Here is a 19,801-nt window from a genome sequence, read left to right as displayed (position 1 = left end):
GACGGTCCGTCCTGCTGCTCCGTCACAGAGTTCAGAGACTCAATTCCACTAAAGGGTCTGTGACGGTCCGTCGTGCCCACGACGGTCCGTCTTGCCATTCCGTTACGAAGTTCAGAGAGTCGATTTCAGTACCCAAATTTCAGAATTCTAAGTGTTTTGGAACGAGACCCCCTCGACGTTCCGTCGTGCCCATGACGGTCCGTCGTGGGATCCGTCGTCTCAGTCAGTTTTTCCAGAATAAAATCTGCTGCTCAGAACGACTAAACAGGTCGTTACACTAAACATTGATATATCAATTCCAACACTCCCCCTTAATGAATTTGCTTGATAACTCCAATGTGTTCTCGAAGATAGCAAAATTTTTCTCTAGAAAGTGCTTTGGTGATGATGTCAGCAAGTTATTCTCCAGTCTGACAATAACGCAACTGAATTTCGCCTTTCTCTTGTGCTTCTCATATAAAATGATACATGACGGAAATATGCTTTGATCTTTCATGGCTGACTGGATTCTTGGCAATTGCAATTACTGATTTGTTATCACAATACAGAACAATCCCTTTTTTTTTGTTTGTCGCCAATGTCTTCAAATATTCTATTCTGCTTCAGCCCGTAAAGAGTTTTTTTTAGCCTATACACATTTTATTCTCCCCCTTGAACAAAAAATCCTTGACGTTGCTCAACATAAATCTCTTCATCATGTTTTCCATTCAGAAATGTTGATTTAACATCAAGTTGAAATATCTTCCATTTCTTTTGTGCAGCAACAACAATTACAGTTCTAATTGTCTCAAGACGAGCAACTGGAGAGAAAGTTTCATAAAAATCAATACCTGGTTTTTGCATGAAGCCTCTAGCAACAAACCTTGCTTTGTTTTTTTGAATATCTCCTTCCTGATTGAGTTTGATTTTGTAAATCCATTTTAGACTTACAACTTCTCTTTCTCTAGGAATAGCCACAAGCTCATAAGTATTATTTTTTTCAATCATTCGAATTTCTTCTTCCATGGCTTTCTTTCAAACGTCATGCTTTATTGCTTCTTCATAATTTTCTAACTCAACACCGGCAAAATTACATCTTTGATAAATGTCACTCAACATTTTTGTTCCTCTTGAGGCGGTTCTTCATTATCTGAATCTAGGATTTCTCCCTCTTGAGAGACATCTTCATCTTTCTCATCCTCTTATTGATTTAGAAGATATGATAGCAGTATTCTCTATCTTTTATCCTCCCAATTCCATATTGTTTTTTCATAAAAAATGACATCTCTACTACAACAAGTTTGTTAGTTTTTACATCGAGAAGCCTATATCCTTTTGTCACATCACTATAACCAAGACACACATATTTTATACATTTTTTCATTCAATTTTGTTCTTTTCTCAGCAGGTACATGAGCATAACAAATACACTTAAAAATTTTAAAATGACTTACAGAAGGTTTAATTCCACTCCAAGCTTCAACTGGTGTCTTGTCCTTTAGTGCCTTTGTTGGACACCTGTTAAGGATGTGAACTGCTGTATGCACTGCTTTTGCCCAAAAATATTTTGGCAGCCCTTTCTCATTCATTATAGTTCTGGTCATTTCAACTATTGTTCTATTTCATCGTTCAGATACACCATTTTGTTGAGGAGTATACCCTGCTATAAGTTGCTTCTGAATGCCTTCATTTTTGCAATATTCTTCAAATTCTCGACTTGTGTACTCACCTCCTCGATCACTGCGAATGGTTTTGATGCTGCAACCTCTTTGCTTCTCAACAAGGGCTTTAAATTTCTTAAATGTAGCAAATGCTTCTGACTTTTCTTTCAAGAAATAAACCCAAGTCATTCTTGAGAAATCATTAATAAAGATTAGAAAATACCTTTGACTTCCAGGAGATGGAGTCTTCATTGGTCCATAAATGTCGGTATGAATTAGTTCCAAAAGTACACTTGCTCTCCAAGACACCCCTTTTGGAAAAGATTTCCAGTGTTGCTTTCCCATTATACAACTTTCAGATGTACATATCTCGGGAAGTCCTTGCACCATGTCTTTTGGCTTGAGAAGCTTTAAATCATGAAAATTCAAGTGAAAAATCTTTTGTGCAAAAGCCATGAATCATCTACTATTTCATTTTTTAATGCATTGTAATGAAATTGCAAAGAGAAGTTTCTTTTTATCATCTTTACTTCAACAATGACTTGATTTGGCTAAATCCTGCAATAATTATAAACAGAAGAGAATAACCATTTTCCATGAGTTGACAAACACTAAGCAAATTTTCTTCCAAGTCAGGAACATAAAGAGCATCATGAATTTACTTACCGCATCCTTTCATGTTGATCGAAATAGTACCTTTAACTTTTGCATCAACTAAGGCTCCGTTCCCCATCTTCATTTTAGTAGTGATGCTATTATTAATTGAGAGAAAAGTCTTTTCGTCTCCAGTCATGTGATTAATACAACCACTATCAACATACCATTCATTTTTTTTTGTTGAAGAATCAGATTTAGAAGAAAAGAAAATGTTTTATTCCCTTTCTTCTTCCTATTTATCACAAAAATTTGCTTGCTCCCGTTTCTTGTGCCAACAATCCTCTTCAACGTGGCCAAACTTTTTACAGAAGTTAAATTGGGGATTGCCTTTATGCCAATATTTTTCTGCATTGTGATTAGTCTTTTTGAAAACTTTACAAAAAAGACTAAAGTTTTTCTCACCTTTTTCTTTTCAACCTTCTTGGAAGAACTATCATGATCCTCCTTCTTTTTTGTCTTGTGATTTTTCTTTTAATGATTTTTTGAGAAATTTTGAAAATTGTCATTTGTTTCAGACTGGAAAGTCGTCTCTTTGGGATGATCTTCACAAAAAAATCTTTGCTTCTCGTGTGCACGAAATGATCCAAGTAGCTCTTTGATGGAAAGCTTAGAAAGATCTTTCGTCTCCTCAGTGATAACAATTATGTACTAATACTTTTCTATGACACTAATTAGAATCTTTTCCACAACTTGTTGGTCTGAAATTGTATCACTATGATTTCTCATTTCATTAACAATATTCGTGACTGTTGTGCAATATTCATAATTTTTTTCAGATTCTATCATCATTAAATTTTGGAACTCTCTTCTAAGAGTTTGAAGATTTATAGTGCGTACCTTTTCGTCACCATACACCTCAGTTTTAAAAAAATCCCAAGCTTTTTTTACAGTCTCACAAGCAGCAATTTTTGCAAAATATGCTCTTGAGACTCCCATTTGGATTTTGCTCAAGGCTTTTGCATCTTGACGATACTTAGCCTCATGATATTTTATCTCTGCTACTGTAAGATCACCATCGTTGTCTGGCTCTTCAAAGTCATTTGCAACAATAGTCCACAAACCTTCAGCTTTCAAATGTGTTCTCAATCTTATCTTCCAGTATTCAAAATCAATTCCATCAAAAAATGGAGTAAGAGCAACTGAAGAATCAGCACCTTCATTTGTTTTGGATGCCATATTATTTTCTTCACCTAACCCAGATTGAGAACGAAAACCTGCTCTGATACAAATTTGTAGGAAATATGAAAGGAAAAATAATATCTTTAGAAAATGCTCAAGTTTATTATAGGCTACATAAGGTCACTTGAGATGATTACAATCATCAACTACATCACTATTTATACTACTCAGAATAGAAAAAAAAAAGCCTTGCACAAATAACTAAATACATGTATCACAATTTACTAGATACATGTACTACGAAATTTTAAAGAGACTTCTTGAAAAATAAGACACAATTTCGGAACACTAAACATTGATGCATTAATTCCAACATAAACATGGTAAGAAATTTCCTTGAATGATACTTTTCAATGCTGCTACTGCATTCATTATATAGTAGAAAAAACACAGCAGTCTTACCTAAAAATTAGTAACTACCTTACAAAGCTTTTCCCTAAAAATTAAATAACAACCCACGTCTAAAATGACTTCCTAATTACTAGGACAAACAAAACGATAGATATTTTATTCCTAAAATAACTTATTAAAACCAACTATATCTGTTAAACTGAAAGCTTTCACAGTTTAACTTCATATTCTTGAACTATTCCATAGTGCTGATATCCATCGACCTCCTCATCTTTGAAAAGGGAGAGATCGGAGAGGCTTGGTAAAAATTTCGGCCAAATGATATTCAATTTGGCAAAATTCCAACTTTATTGTTCCTTCGTCGTTTATATGTCGCAGAAAATAATACTTCACATCAATGTCCTTGGTTTTTCCATGGATCACTAGATTTTTTGATAGCTTGATCGAAGAGTTGTTGCGGCAGCAAATTCTAGTTTCTCTTTCTTGTTTGAATTTTAGTTCTTCAAAGATTCTTCTTAACCAAATAGCTTGAAAAGCACAACATCACTCGATAAAGTTACAACTTTTTGCTTCCTAGAAGACCAAGAAACAGCCCTTGTGCCTAGCATTAAAAAATGACCGAAAGTGCTCCTATTGTCATCTTGATCTCCCGCATAGACGCTTCCGTAAAACCAATCAAATCTGACTTCTCCTTTCTAGTAGAAAATTCCAAAATCTTTTGTTCCTTGTAAGTAGCGAAGAATTCTCTTCCCAGCTAACAAATGCATCTCCGTTGGACTCTCCATATATCTACTTCCAAGACTTACTACATAAATAATGTCGGGTCTTGTGGCAGTTAGGTACATTAAATATCCCACAATTTTTTTGTAAAGCATGCTATCCACCTTTGTTCCTCTCCCAACTTTGTTTAGTTTTAAGCCAAACTCAACTGGTGTGTTGGTGGGATTGCAGTTCAAGCATCTTGAACCTGTCTAAAAATTCTCGCATATACTTCTTTTAGAAAATATATATCCCATCATCAGATTGCACCACTTCTGATCCAACAAAGTAATGCATATTACCAAGACCAGGCATCTCGAACTCATCCATCGTAGACTTCTTGAATTCAGCAAACATGGCACTATCGTTCTCAGTATATATAAGATCATCAACATATAAGCATAAAATAAGCATTTTTTGCATCATCCCCAATCTTCACAAAAAGTGTATGCTCATATGGACACTTTCGAAAACCCATTTTCAGAAAAAAGCCTCAATGTGACTATACCAAGCTCGGGGGGCTTGTTTTAGTCCATAATGGGCCTTCTTTAAGCGATAAACTTTATTCTCATTTCCAACCTTAACATAACCAGGAGTTTGTTTGATGAATACCTCTTCCACCAAATATCCATGTAAGAAAGTTGATTTGACATCCAACTGGAAGATAGGCCATGAATTTTGTGCGACTAATGCAATTACCATTCTGGTAGTATCATGCCTTATAGATGGAGCATAAACTTCAATGTAGTCCACACAATACTTTTGATTGTTTCCCTTAGCCATGAATCGCGCCTTATATTTGTCAATTTCACCATTATCCTTTAGTTTCATCTTTTAGACCCACTTGACGCTAATGGTTTTTTGCTACTCAGGAACAATAAGCTCCCAAGTATCGTTCCTTTCAATAGCTTCAATTTCAACATCCAATGCCTTTCTCCATTTTCTTTCTCTAACAGCACTCTGAAAAACTGTAAGGTCGCAGTCCGCAAACAATGTAAAATGAGTAATTGCATCATCGTTTACCTGAATTCATGTTACCTCATAGTCCGACATCCATGCAGGCCTTTTTCGAGTACACTGAAGTGACTGAGCTCTTGGATCTCACTTGGATCTGATGCCACTGATAGCAAAAACAGATTCAAGAAGCAAAAATATAATAGAGAAAGAGATGTAGTAAACGTGGAAAGAAATTTCCTTGACTAATACTGTTTAATGATGCTACTGTTATCTCTTGTAATAAAGTTAGTCAAAAATAATCAAACAGAAAGTAAACTTTGATCCAAGTCCACAGAAATCACTCTGTTTCCTTAAGAAATTTAATCCCCTTACTGTATCCGAGGTTGCAGATTGATTTCTCCCAAGGTAAAACGGATTAACATGTTAGAGAAGTAGTGGTACCTCAAACATCAATAACTACAGCGAACGTAAGAATAGTAACAAGCACACACAGACTCAGCTGATCGACAATTTGTTTATGAGAGAAAACGTATGCAAATAGGAAAAATTTTCAGTGCTTAAAAAATGAAAAATGACTTTTTTATAGCCATTTTCAGCAAGAAACGTGTATGTTCAGACAAATTTGTTCAGACCCATTTTTGAGAAAGTTGTGTCTTTTGGGGAAATAATAACTATTCAGAAAGATGTGTCTTTTGGGGAAAAATATCGACCTTTCGGAAAATAGATCGTTATTACCGTTGCATGAAAATTTTAGATAAAATATGTTGTGCCAAAATTAATTTTGTTATTTAACTTCATTTTTATATTGCCTAAATGCATCTATTGTTTCATCCTTATATTTAGCAAGTAAAAATTATAATATCTTGTGTAATCGTTAATAAAAGTTATGAAATATTTTTTCCCACCACGTGATACTGTTGAATCAGTTCTAAGGGATTTGAATTCCATTAAATAGATTTACAAGGATGCTTAGCATACTTAGATTCAACACAAACTTGACATTTTGATTTATTCCACTCAAATTTAGGCAAAACATTTAAGTTAATCATTATTTATAAGGTTTTGTTATTAATGTGTCCCGAATATTCATTCCATAAACATTTAGACTCAAGCAAGCAAAAGAAGCATAATCTTTATTCATATCAACTGCATTTACATTGAGTTTGAAAAGGTCATCACTGAAGTAACATTTTCCTACATACATTTCATTCTTACTCAATACTATTTTATCAGAAAAAATATACATTTGAATCCGTTCTTAGTCAGAATTGGAATAGAAACTACGTTCATGTGCAATTCCCAAACATATCAGACCCTGTTCAAAGTCACCACCATGTCTATTGTCACTTTTAATAGGACCTTGCCAATTCCTTCCACCTTTGCAACAGCAGAGTTTGTCATAAACAACTTCTTGTCTGTAGGTGCTGGAGTATATGACGAAAATAATTCTCTGTTGGAACAAACATGACATGAGGCACTAGAATCTATCCACCATTCTCTTGGATTTCCAAGTTACATTCTGAAAGAATTGCACAGAGATCGTCCATTTCTCCTTTGGATTCAGCCAAATTTGCTTGATCCTTCTTCTTCTTGTCCTTCTTGGGACCTCGACATTCAGTAGCCTTATGACTATGTTTGCCACAATTGAAGCCGCATCCATTGAATTTCTAGTTAGGACAATTGCTTTTTGGACCAAGATGTTTTCTTTTTTTTCTTAATTTTGTGGGATCTTCTTCAACAATATTTATTTAAATATTTACTCCATATATTGTTCAATCACCACGCAACCTCTTTTTTTTTGCAGATTTTTTATCTTCTTCGATTCTCAACCTTACTATGAGATCTTCAACGGTCATCTTCTTACGTTTATGTTTCAAGTAGTTTTTGAAGTTCTTCCACAATGGAGGTAACTTCTCAATAATTGCAGCCACTTGAAAAACATCATTCTCAATCAATCCTACATTAAAGTTATGTAAGTATTAAAAACAAATTTAATATTTTCAACATATTCATTAAATAGATCTATACTTCAGCAAGGATATCATGGATTATGACCTGCAGTTCTTGAACTTGGGTGACGACGCTCTTATTGTCTATCATCTTATAGTCCAGGAATTTTGGCACAATGAATTTCTTCGTTCTGGCATCCTCTATTTTGTACTTCTTTTCAAAGCATCCCAGAAATCTTTTGAGGTTTTGACATTACTGTACACATTGTACATATCATCTTGCAGGCCACTCAGAATATATTTTTTAAACAAAAAATCTGACTAGTCCATGCTTCTCTTACCAAGAATCATTCTTCAGGCGGAGTTTCATCCGACATAATGGGAACATTCTCATTAATGAACCTCTACAGGCGCAACACAGTGAGATAGAAGAACATCTTTTGTTGCAATCTCTTGTAATCGACTCCAGAAATCTTTGCAAGTTTCTCAGTCAGTGCTAGGGCAGCAGTTCAACGATTGTGTGCAACCAATGTTGTTGCAGCACTTACTGTTGCAGAACTCATTGTTTCAGCATTAACATGACTTGAATTAGTCATTTTTTCTGTCACAAATGATAGACAATTTTCGTATGTGAAATACTAACAATAAAGAATAAGTTTTTACTTAGCATATTTCTGATTTAATGATAAAGTTTTTTTGTTCTTTTAATCGTTAATCGTATGCATTTTTTAAATTCAAACATAGCAGAAAACCATAAATGTTTTAATCTCCAGAAACCTCAAATAAAGAAACTTTTTAAACTACTTATGATTGTTATCTCTTGTATTAAGGTTAGTCAAAAATAATGAACAGAAATAAGATGAAATAGAAAGTATATTCGAGTCCACAGAAATCATTGTGTTTCCTTAAGAAATTTAATCCCCTCACTATATCGATTAACCTATTAGAGAAGTAGAGTTACCTAAAACTTCAATAACTTCAACGAATGGAAGAACTGTAAAAAGCACACACGGACTCAGTCGATCGAAATTTTTTTTATGAGAGACAAGTATGCAGATAGGAAAAATTTTTAGTTTTTGAAAAACGAAAGATAACTTCCTTTAATAGCCATTTTCGGCAAAAACGTGTCTGTTCAGACAAATCTGTTCAAACCATTTTTTTCAGGAAGCTGTCTTATGGGAAAAATAACAACTTTTAGGAAAGATGTGTCTTTTGAGAAAAATTAACGAGTTTTCAGAAATCGGATCGTTATTACCGTTGCATGAGAATTTCAAATAAATTCCATTGTGCCAAAATTAATTATTTTATTTAACTAACATTCTGAATTAATTTAAAAGAGAAAAGAAATTGATTAAATAAATTGTCCAAAAAATTAATCAAGCAATCACATCATTTGTCAAATCCAAAGCCAAAATCAAGGCCGAGACCGAGCGATTGACAGACAGCGCGAGGGGACACCTTCTTCTTAACCTTTAAGAAGTATATGAAGTGTTTCCTAACATAAGGACAACAAATTCCTTTCTTCTACCAATATGGGAGAAATGACTTTTCATTTTCACTTTTCGAATGACTTTTGATTTTCCCTCAAAAATGATAGCAAAAACAGATTCAAGAAGCAAAAAGAGAAAGAGAGGCAATAAACGTGGAAAGAAATTTGCTTGACTGATATTTTTCAATGGTGCTACTACAGTCTTTTTTATAGCAAATTAAAAAAGAGACTTGGACTAAAAATTAGGAATTAGCTCACAAAAGCTTTCTCCTAAAAACTAGACAACAATCCACGTATAAAAAACAACTTCCTAAAGACCAGGACAAACCTATCAGATAGGAGTCTTATTTACTATCAGCTCTTAGTTAACTAATAGGACTCTTTTAAAACTAACAACCTCCCTTAAACTGAAAGCTCTCATGCTTCAGTTAAACTTCAACTTCTTGAAATCTTTCTTAGTTCCAATTCCAATCAACCTCCTGAAATTTTGGAAAGAAAACAACCTGAGAGGCTTGGTGAAGATATCTGTCAGTTGGTCTTCACTTCGGCAATATTTCAACTCTATTGTTCCTTTATCATTGAGATCTCACAGAAAATAATACTTCACGTCTATGTGCTTGCTCCTTCCATGTAGCACAGGATTTTTTGATAGCTTGATGGCTGAGTTGTTGTCACAGAAAATTGTAGTTGCTCTTTCTTGTTTGAATTGTAGTTCTTCAATAATTCTTCTTAACCAAACAGCTTGACAAGCACAAGCTGTAGCACAACAAATACCGCTTCAGTACTCGATAAAGTGACAATCTTTTGCTTCCTGGAAGACCACGAAACACGCCCCTTGCCTAGTATAAAAACATAACTAGAAGTGCTCTTTCTATCGTCTTGATCTCCTTCATAGTTCGCTGTCTGTAAAGCCAATCAAATCTGACTTTTCTCTTTTATGGTAGAAAATGCCAAAATCTTTCATTCCTTGTAAGTAGCGAAGAATTATCTTCGCTGCTAACAAATGCATCTCCGTTGGACTATCCATATATCTACGTACAAGACTTACTGCATACATAATGCCGGGTCTTGTGGCAGTTAGGACATAATGCCAGGTCTTGTGGCATTTAGGTACATTAAACTGCCCACAATTTGTTTGTAAAGCGTGCTATCCACCTTCTTTCCTCTCCCATCTTCGTTTAGTTTTAAGCCAAACTCAACTGGTGTGTTGGTGGGATTACAGTTCAGCATCTTGAACCTGTCTAAAATTTCTCACGCGTACTTTTTTTTGAAAATAAATATCCCATCATTAGATTGCACCACTTCTAATCCAAGAAAGTAATGCATATTACAAAGATCAGACATCTCAAATTCATCCATCATAGACTTCTTGAATTCTGCAAACATGGCACTATCGTTCCCAGTATATATAAGATCATCAAAATATAAACATACAATAAGCATTTTTGCATCATCCCCATTCTTCACAAAAATTGTATGCTCGTATGGACACTTTTGAAAATCCATTTTCAGAAAAGAAGCCTCAATGCGACTATACCAAGCTCAGGGAGCTTGTTTTAGTCTATAAAGGGCCTTCTTTAAGCGATAAACTCTATGCTCATTTCCAACCTTAACAAAACCAGGAGGTTGTTCGATAAATACCTCTTCCTCCAAATATCCATGTAGGAAAGTTGATTTGACATCCAACTAGAAGATAGACCATAAACTTTGCGCCGCCAATGCAATTACCATTCTGATGGTATCATGCCTTGCAACTGGAGCATAAACATCAGTGTAGTCCACACTGTACTCCTGCTTGTATCCCTTATCCACCAATCGCGCCTTATATTTGTCAATTCCTCCATTTTCCTTCAATTTCGTCTTGTAGACCCACTTGACGCCAATGGTTTTCTGCTTCTCAGGAAGATCAATAAGCTCGCAAGTATCATTCCTCTCAATCGCTTCAGTTTCAGCATCCATCGCCTTTCTCCATTTTTCTTCTCTAACAGCACTCTCAAAAATTGTAGGATCGGAGTCTGCAAACAATGAAAAATGAGTAATTGTATCATCATTTACCTTAATTCCTGCTACCTCATAGTCTGACATCCATGCAGGCCTTCTTCGAGTACATCGAAGTGACTGAGCTGTTGAATCATTTTCTTGCAAAACTGCTGGAAAATTACCACCAGGTGTTTCTGTAATTTCAGCGGTTGTAGATGCATAATCCTCTGAATTTCTAGGTATGAAGGCCGGATCTTTGATTTCATTCTCAAATAGGACTGGGGTAGGCCGCTGCATATTCCAATCCCAAGTAGTTTCTTCATCAAAAACAACATCTCGACTGATCACAATCTTTTCTGTTTGTGGATTAAATAACTTATATGCCTTGGATGTTTCACTAACACCAAGAAATACATATTTTTCACTTTTATCATCGAGCTTCTTCCTTTTCTCATCTAGGACATGTGCATATGCAATGCACCCAAAAATTCGAAAGTGATCTATAGCAGGCCTTCTTCCACTCCATGCCTCCTCTGGAATCATGTTTTTAACTGAAAATGTAGGACTTTTGTTCAAGACGTGAATTCTCTAAGTTATCGCTTCTGGCCAAAAACTCTTTTTCATTCTTCCATTAATTTCCAGCAAAATCTGAACCATATTAAGGATGGTTCTATTTTTCCTCTCTGATACACCATTTTGTTGTGGTGTATAAGCTATTGTAAGCTCTTTTTTAATGCCATCAGATTCACAAAAATCATCAAAAAACATTAGAGCAATACTCGCCACCATGATCCGTCCGAAGAGTCTTGCTTTTTTTTCCAGTCTCATTTTCTACATGAACCTTGAAGCTTTTAAATGCTTTAAAAGCCTTAGATTTTTCATGTAAAAAATAAATCCAAGTTGTTCGATAAAAATCATCAGTAAACGTAATAAAGTATCATTTACCTCCTTTAGAAACTGTTTTGATTGGGCCACAAATGTCTTAATGTATTAGCTCAAAAATATCATTGGCTCTCCATGACTTTCCTTTTGGAAATTGAGAACGATGTTGTTTTCCAACAACACATTCCTCACAAACTTGCGATTGAATTGTAATTTCATGAAGACCTATCACCATATTTTTTTGTTGGAGAACTTATAATCCCCCAAATGACCATATCTAAAATGCCACAACCATGACGGATCTATAACTTCTGCTTTCAAACAACAGTGACTATTTTGTATCTTCAACAGAAACAACCTGTTTAAAATCATTTTCACAACAGCAATAGCTCCTCTAGTAGGATTATAAATCTCACATGCACCTTTCTCAATAGTTATAACATATCCTTTTTCTTGCAATTGACCAACACTTAGCAGATTGCTATTCAAAACAGGAACATAAAGCACATTTGAGTTTGTTTCTTCAAAACTATTCTTGGTTCTAATCTTAATATCACTCTTTCCAATTGCACTCACACTGGAATAATCGCCAAAACTAATTGTTGAACGGAAGTCTTCATTCAAGAAAAAAAGGAAGATCTACTTCCACACATGTGATTGCTGCAGCTCGTATCCAAATGTCAAACGTTTTGTTCAGGTTCCTTGTCTCCTTGAACTGTCATAAATAATGTCTCAATTTCGTTATTTTCAACAAACTTTGACTTCTCATCTTTGTCATTAGGCAGCCTGGTATAACATTCAGACTTATAATGACCAAACCTATGACATCGATAACATTCTACTTTGGATTTGTCAAAATTCCTTCCTCTGCCTTTACCATGGTCATCATTGGCTCTAAGTTTCTATTGTCGTTTTTGCTGCCTTCATATCTATATCCTCGATCTCCTCTTCCTCTACCTCTACCCCTTCCTCTAAAATTTGAGAAACGAGTATTAGTAGAAGCCTTCAAAGCCTGCTCTTCGGAAGATGAACTACGGTTCATTTTTTGCTCATGTACCAATAAGGAACTTTGCAACTCGTCAAGCGATAACTCATCTATATCTTTTGACTCCTCAATGGAGCAAACGACATAGTAATACTACGGCGTCAGGGAGCGCAATATTTTTTCCACAATTGTGACATCAGTCATATTTTCACCATGAAATTGCATTTTGTTCTTAATCTCCATTTTTCTAGCGCAGTAACTCATTACAGACTCTCCTTCCTTCATCTGCAACGTCTTTAAATCTCTTCTCAAGGCTTGAAGTTGTGCACGCTTTACTCTAGCAATACCTTGATACTTTTTCTTCATCGAATCCCAAATATGCTTAGAAGTTTCTTTGCAAAGAATAGTTTCTAGGATGGGACGATCGATATCTTGAAAGAGATAGTTCTTTGCCTTCAAACCTTCGCCTTCCGCCGCATCTATGATTCCTTCCTCGACAATTGGCCAATATTCCTTTGACCGCAAGAAGTTCTCCATCAGCATACTCCAATGGTCATAGTGACCATCAAAACGCGGAATAGCTGCTTGAACGTAATTGATCTCTGAAGCCATAAGCTAGTAATATTTCGCTCTGTTTTTTTTTCTTTTTGGATCTCACTCGGCTCTGATGCCACTGATAGCAAAAAAATATTCAAGAAGCAAAAATAGAAAAAGACAGGCAGTAAACGTGGAAAGAAATTTGCTTGACTGATATTCTTTAAGGCTGCTACTGCAGTCTTTTTTATAGCAAAATAAAAAACAGACTTGGACTAAAAATAAGGAATTAGCTTACAATGCTTTCTCCTGAAAACTAAACAACAACCCACGTATAAAAAACAACTTCCTAAAGACCAGGACAAACCTATCAGATAGGAGTTTTATTTACTATCAGCTCTTAGTTAACTAACAGGACTCTTTTAAAACTAACACAAAATTGGTTCCCTCACATTTCCATTTTTCCTTCTCTTTTTCCATTCACATTTTTCTAAACCAATGAGCTACTACATTCATTATATAGAAGAAAAAAAACAGCAGTCTTAACTAAAAATTAGGAACTACCCTACAAAGCTTTTTCCTAAAAATTAGATAACAACCCACGTCTAAATAGACTTCCTAAAGACTAGGACAAACATAACGATAGATATTTTATTCCTAAGATAACTTATTAAAACTAACACTAATTTTTTCAGAGTCAGATTTAGTGACAATGTCGAAAATACTTACATATAGCCTACCACTATTTCTAGTTCATTTATATAGTTTATTCTTACTTTTCTTTGGAATCAGATTTATTGATATGGTTGTGATTTACTTTCCTAAATGACTTTAGTTCCTATAATTACATCTTTTGGTTTTGGAAACTAAATGCAGAAGGAAGTAAAAGGAAACACAGTAAAAGTTAATAAGTTATATAAATTGTATAAATCACCAGAAAATTCATTAGATTCTTCATAGAAATAGGCAGTTCTTTTGGATAAATTTGTTGCTCAATTATTTTGTTAATCACAAAATGAGTGTCTAAGGTAAAAAGGTGAATATTAGAAGAAATTAAAGAATTAATAGCATTAGCATTACTCAAGTGTTTTTTAAATGACATAAAAATTACTATAATAGTGAAAAGATAGATTATGATCATATAAATCATTTATCTAATGAAGAAACCTTACAACCTAAACAAGAACCAGGTTTTTGTCAAATTTTTAAAGACTGAAACACAACATAATAAAACAGAGAAGTTATTGTTGAGACACTCCTTGCTCAAGGAAAGAAAACAGTGACCTACACACACTATGATTTTTCACAAACCTTTTATAATCAAGTATGAACTCTAGTACCTTCCCTTAACAGTTTGCACAAACTGTTCAACTGTTAACTTTAATCGTATACTATACTCTCTAGTAAGTCAAATTCACATCTTCTTACAAAGTTCACAAATTCAATTTAACAATTAGAACAATTATCCCTGAAGAATAATTTTTAAGATGAAACCATGAGACATAAGTCTTAGACAGAAAATCTAACTCTAGTTCTTCTTTCTTCTGTCGTCATGATCTTCCTCCCTGCAATGCTATCGCCCCAAAGTTCTTTCAATCTATTAATTGCAAAAGATATGCTTTCTTTGTCAACAATACTTTTTAAAGTTGGATTAAACCCTAATTGAGTCCTACAATGAAAGTAATTATTTTCCTGGAAAAGCTTTCCTTTCTATATAAGTAGTCGTCTGCATTACTTTTTCTTAATTAGGAATGTTTGCTTTAGGTTCATTATTTCTTCCTTTAGTATTTGCCAGATATATGTTAATTCTTCTATCCCGCTCTTTTATCTCATTTCTGGTACATTCTTGTGAACATGGCGTTGAAACCCAATTTTGATCCTTATTTATGTCAATTCGTTATTTTTGAGCAACTCTACTTAACATTTTGTTATATGCTGGAAAACATAAAAAGAGAAATGAGAAATAAAGAACTTGTTATTAATAATAGATTGTGAAAGAATCTTAAACACAGTTTACAACCAAAAAAACTGTACGTACAGAGTGGATAAAACTCCCAAAAAGTAATATTAAAATATATATTCCATACAACTTAAAAATTATCCTAACTAGGTATTTATATAGGATACATATTGTCTACAACAAACAACTAGAAACTTTAAAGTCTAATCTGATAATAGTTATAATATTGGTAACTGCTAGAGAATATCCAAAAGGCAATTACTTAATGTTTGGTTGACTGTTTCCATCTGCAGTTCCAGACTCTCTATTTTCCCTTTCACGTTTTCTTTTTCTAAATTATGTTTTCAAATGTGGGTTCGTATTAGTGCACCCCCCTTGAAAAGACGTCTTGTCCTCAAGGTGAAAGGAAGGAAACTAACCAGCTAGTAATTTATACTCTTCCAAACTAGCTTCTTCAATAGGACAGTGATGTCATTGAATGAGTAATTCTAAAGTTGAACTCCCAGTTCCTTTCACCCAACGGTGTGATAATACTTTTTCAGGCTCCACCATGAATTCCAGATCATCTGAATGCGGAAATTGTGGAGGTGATGGAATGTCAACATATCCATGAGCAGGACGATGCAAGGAACGTGAAAAATTGGATGTGGGTTGGAGGCAGCTGCATTTCGTAAGCAACATGACCCATTTTGCAAACTATTTTATATGGCCCAAAGTAGCGACGCGGCAACTTCTCATTAGGACGTTTGGCCAAACTCTTCTAACAATAAGGTTGTAGGCGAAGTAGAACAACATTAACACATTAAAAGACAATTCACGTCGGTTTGAATCTGCTTGAGACTTCATACGAGATAGAGTCTTCAAGAGATTGGACTGCATTACTTACTTTAACATCTGGTCACGTGCCAAATGTTACACTTCAAGATCAGCAAGTTTTGTTTTATGAGGAACAAAAGGATGTAATGGTGGTGGCTCCCTCCAATACACAACTTGAAAATCAGTCAGATTAGTTGATGAATGGTAGCACGTGTTGAAAGATACTCAGCCCAAGCTAAATATTGATATCATAATTTATGCTTTTCATGAGCAAAACAACGCAAATAAGCTTCAACGCACCAATTAACCACCTTAGTTCGGCCATCGGATCAGGGATTGTAAGAAGTTCCCATACGAAGACAAGTACGACTAAGACACAAAACCTCTTGCCGAAAAGCACTCAAGAAGATAACATCACGATCTGAAAGAATACAACGAGATAAGCCATGTAACCGAAAAATTTCCCTAAAAAACAAAGCAGACAGTGTTTTGGCAATTAACGGATGAGATAAAGACAGAAAATGACTATATTTGCTGAACTTATCCACTACCACAAGATAGTGTCATAACCATTTAAAGATGGAATACCGAAAATAAAGTCCAAAAGACCACTAGGAGCCAAAGTTTCATATTTTTTTGCTGACAGATTAAACAGTTCTGAAGAAGGATCAGCAGAGAGTTTATCTAAAAGCTTCTTGGTATATGGATCAGCTTCAAGTTCTTAGCTTAATTAAAGTGCTAAAATCCAATGAAACCGTCATTTCAAGAGTCAAATAAAAGATCAGCATGTTGAGGGCGACGATACAACACATCAACACCTTTATTTTCACTACCACTTTATAGACAATTGCGAAGTCAAAAAGCATTATATTCATCAACATACGTTGTTTTTCTACAGTAGTTGTCCTCTGATTCAGGAGATATCTTAGGCTGCAATGATCATTTGACCCAATAGATAATGCTTCCACTTTTGTAACGCAAGAACTAAAGCCAATAACTCACGATCATACGTAGTTTAACACTACTATAAAGGGAAAATCCTTTACCAAAATAGGATAGAGGATGACTTTGTTGAAGTAGAATAGCAACAACACCATCAGCTGAAGCATCACATTCAACAGTAAATTGTTGAGTGAAGTCGGGTAGGTAAAGAACAGGTACGGATGTCAAAACTTGTTTTCGATGCTCTAAGGCCACTACTACCTTTGGATTCCACATGAAAGCATCCTTTTTGGTCAAATCCGTCAAGGGATGAGCAAGAATACCATATTTCTTTACAAAGCATCGATAATAGTTTGTATGTCCTAAGAAACCTAGAAGTTCCTTCATACTTTTTTGTAGAGGCCGATCCAAGACATTAGATACTTTTTCTGGTTCTACAGCTACTCCCTTTCTAGAAATCACATGAGCTAGAAAGCCAATTTGAGGTTGTGCAAAAGAAACTTGTTAGGATTATCAAGAAATGAGTTGGTGGAAAGAAGGTAATCTACTATATGGAGTTGACTTCGCTGTTGCTGAAGGATAGGACTATAGATCAAAATACCATCAAAGAAAACCATGATGAATTCTCTGAGATATGGTTTGAAAAAGTAATTCATAGTGGATTGGAAAGTGGCAGGAGCATTAGTGAGTCGAAAAGGAATCACAAGGAATTCATAGTGCCCGGAATGAGTTCGGAAAGCTGTTTTATAGACATCTGCTGGCTGGACACGAATTTGATGGTGTCCTAAACGAATATCAATATATCTTTGAAAAAATGGTGACCCCATGTAAATCATCAATTAACTCATCTATATTTGGAATCAGATATTTATCTGGTACAACTACCTTACTGAGGCAGCGGTAATCAATATAAAATCTCCACGAATTGTCTTTCTTTTTCACTAGCAGAACTGGGCTAGCGAATGGACTTAAACTCGAACGAATGAGACCAGATTCGAGTACGAAGCAACTTGGTTCTCAATTTCAGTATTTTGTCCATGAGGATATCAATAAGGTCTTATGTTCGGAGGTTTGGAGTTCAGTAACAGAGGAATAGCATGAGGATGTGTTCAAACTTGAGGAAGAGATGTTGGCTCTGAAATACAGACTGAAACTCATCTAGAAGTGTCTAAATTGGATAACTTGGATTTTCTGACAATTTTTAAAAGATTGAAGGGAAGTTGTTGTGGAATTTGTTGATCTCACCCCTTGTAGTTAGTAATGTGTTATGCGGAATTTGAGATAATACGAGAAAATATAAACGCAAAAAACAAGACAACAGATTTACGTGGTTCACCAATAAATTGGCTACGTCCACGGGGAAGAGGGAGAGCAGTTTTATTATGGAGAGGCAAGAACAGAATTACAGAATAGGGTTTGCCATAGCGTCTATATATATAGTGCTAAGCTCCGCCCTAACAGGCTTGGGCCCAAAATACAGAATTGACAGATAATTAAGGGCCCAATACAACAACATTGTATACCGTCGGGCCGGGGGCGTCTCCGCCCCCCCGGACCCCCAGGCCAGGGGGCGCGTCGCCCCCCTGGACCCCCCGACTCGCTGACCGGGCAGCGAGACCCCCGTCCTTTCTGTTTGTAACGGGTCCGATTCAAGGCATTCAACATAATGTTTCCCTTGCCAGTTGAAAAAAATAGAGATATCCTTCTTGTTAGCTTGAATGGTGTTCAGTGAGGCTAACCATTTGATACCAAAGACAAAATCTGCCCCTCTAACTGCAAACAGGTAGTAATCTTAAGTGATGGGAAAGTCTGACAACTTAGTTTGAAGATTCGGACAGACTCTATTACAACGAATGATGTCCCCGTTCCCTATTTGCACACCGAATGTTGAAATTGTTTTTACTAAAGTTTATGCTCCTCTACAATGGATTCTGCCACAAAATTATGTGTGGAACCACTATTTATAAGTATCAAAACCCATCTCTAGTTGATTTCAGCTTAAAGCTTCATTGTATTACCACATGAATTACCCAAGACGGTATGGAAAGTTATTTCAACAATATCAGTTTATGTTTTAAAATTATTTCATCGACTTCTATGTAATATTTTAGCACCTATATTTAATTATTTTTTAAAAAAAAGAATAATTAACTTATGTTTGGCCGGTTAACAATTTTTAACTTATCGTAAAGAATACCTTACACCTTCCCTTTAGAACAAATTAGACTTCTTACCTAGAATTGTGTAAGGTTAAGTCTACCTAAATTTAGAGTTAATGTGGCATAACTTTAGCCTTAAAAATTTATTAGGTGACGACTCCTTAAGTTAATTATTTAGGAATCACCAATATGTTGTTCACTATTTGACGCGAATTAAAATGGGGCATCACGACTTGGCGACTCTGGTGCGAATTTAGGTTCTAAACCATATCAGTCTTAGAGTGTGTTTTGTATGAAGGAAAATATTTTCTGGAAAATGTTTTTCAATTTTCTCATGTTTGGTTGGGGCAAAAGTTTTGGAAAATATTTTCCAAATCAACTCATTTTCCTCAAAATTAAGGAAAAGGACTTCCCTTCAAAAATTAAGGAAAACAATTTCCAAAGCTCTCCTCCAATTTAAAATTACATTTTTTTATTTGGAAAAACATCAATTTTAAAAAAAAAAAATTAATTTCAAAATTTTATTTTTTCACCCAATCTCTGACCACCCTCCCCCCCTCCC

General features: G+C 35.1%; 1 pseudogene; it reads right to left on the bottom strand.

Annotated features, from left to right (window-relative positions):
• The window catches only part of LOC114074246, a 35,922-nt pseudogene that overhangs the window by 13,909 nt on the left and 2,212 nt on the right, over positions 1–19,801 (bottom strand).

The sequence above is a fragment of the Solanum pennellii genome, chromosome 10, assembly GCF_001406875.1.
Source record: "Solanum pennellii chromosome 10, SPENNV200".
Lineage (NCBI taxonomy): Eukaryota > Viridiplantae > Streptophyta > Magnoliopsida > Solanales > Solanaceae > Solanum > Solanum pennellii.
Note: the sequence above shows the minus strand (reverse complement) of the source record. Positions and strands in the feature narration are given on the sequence as shown.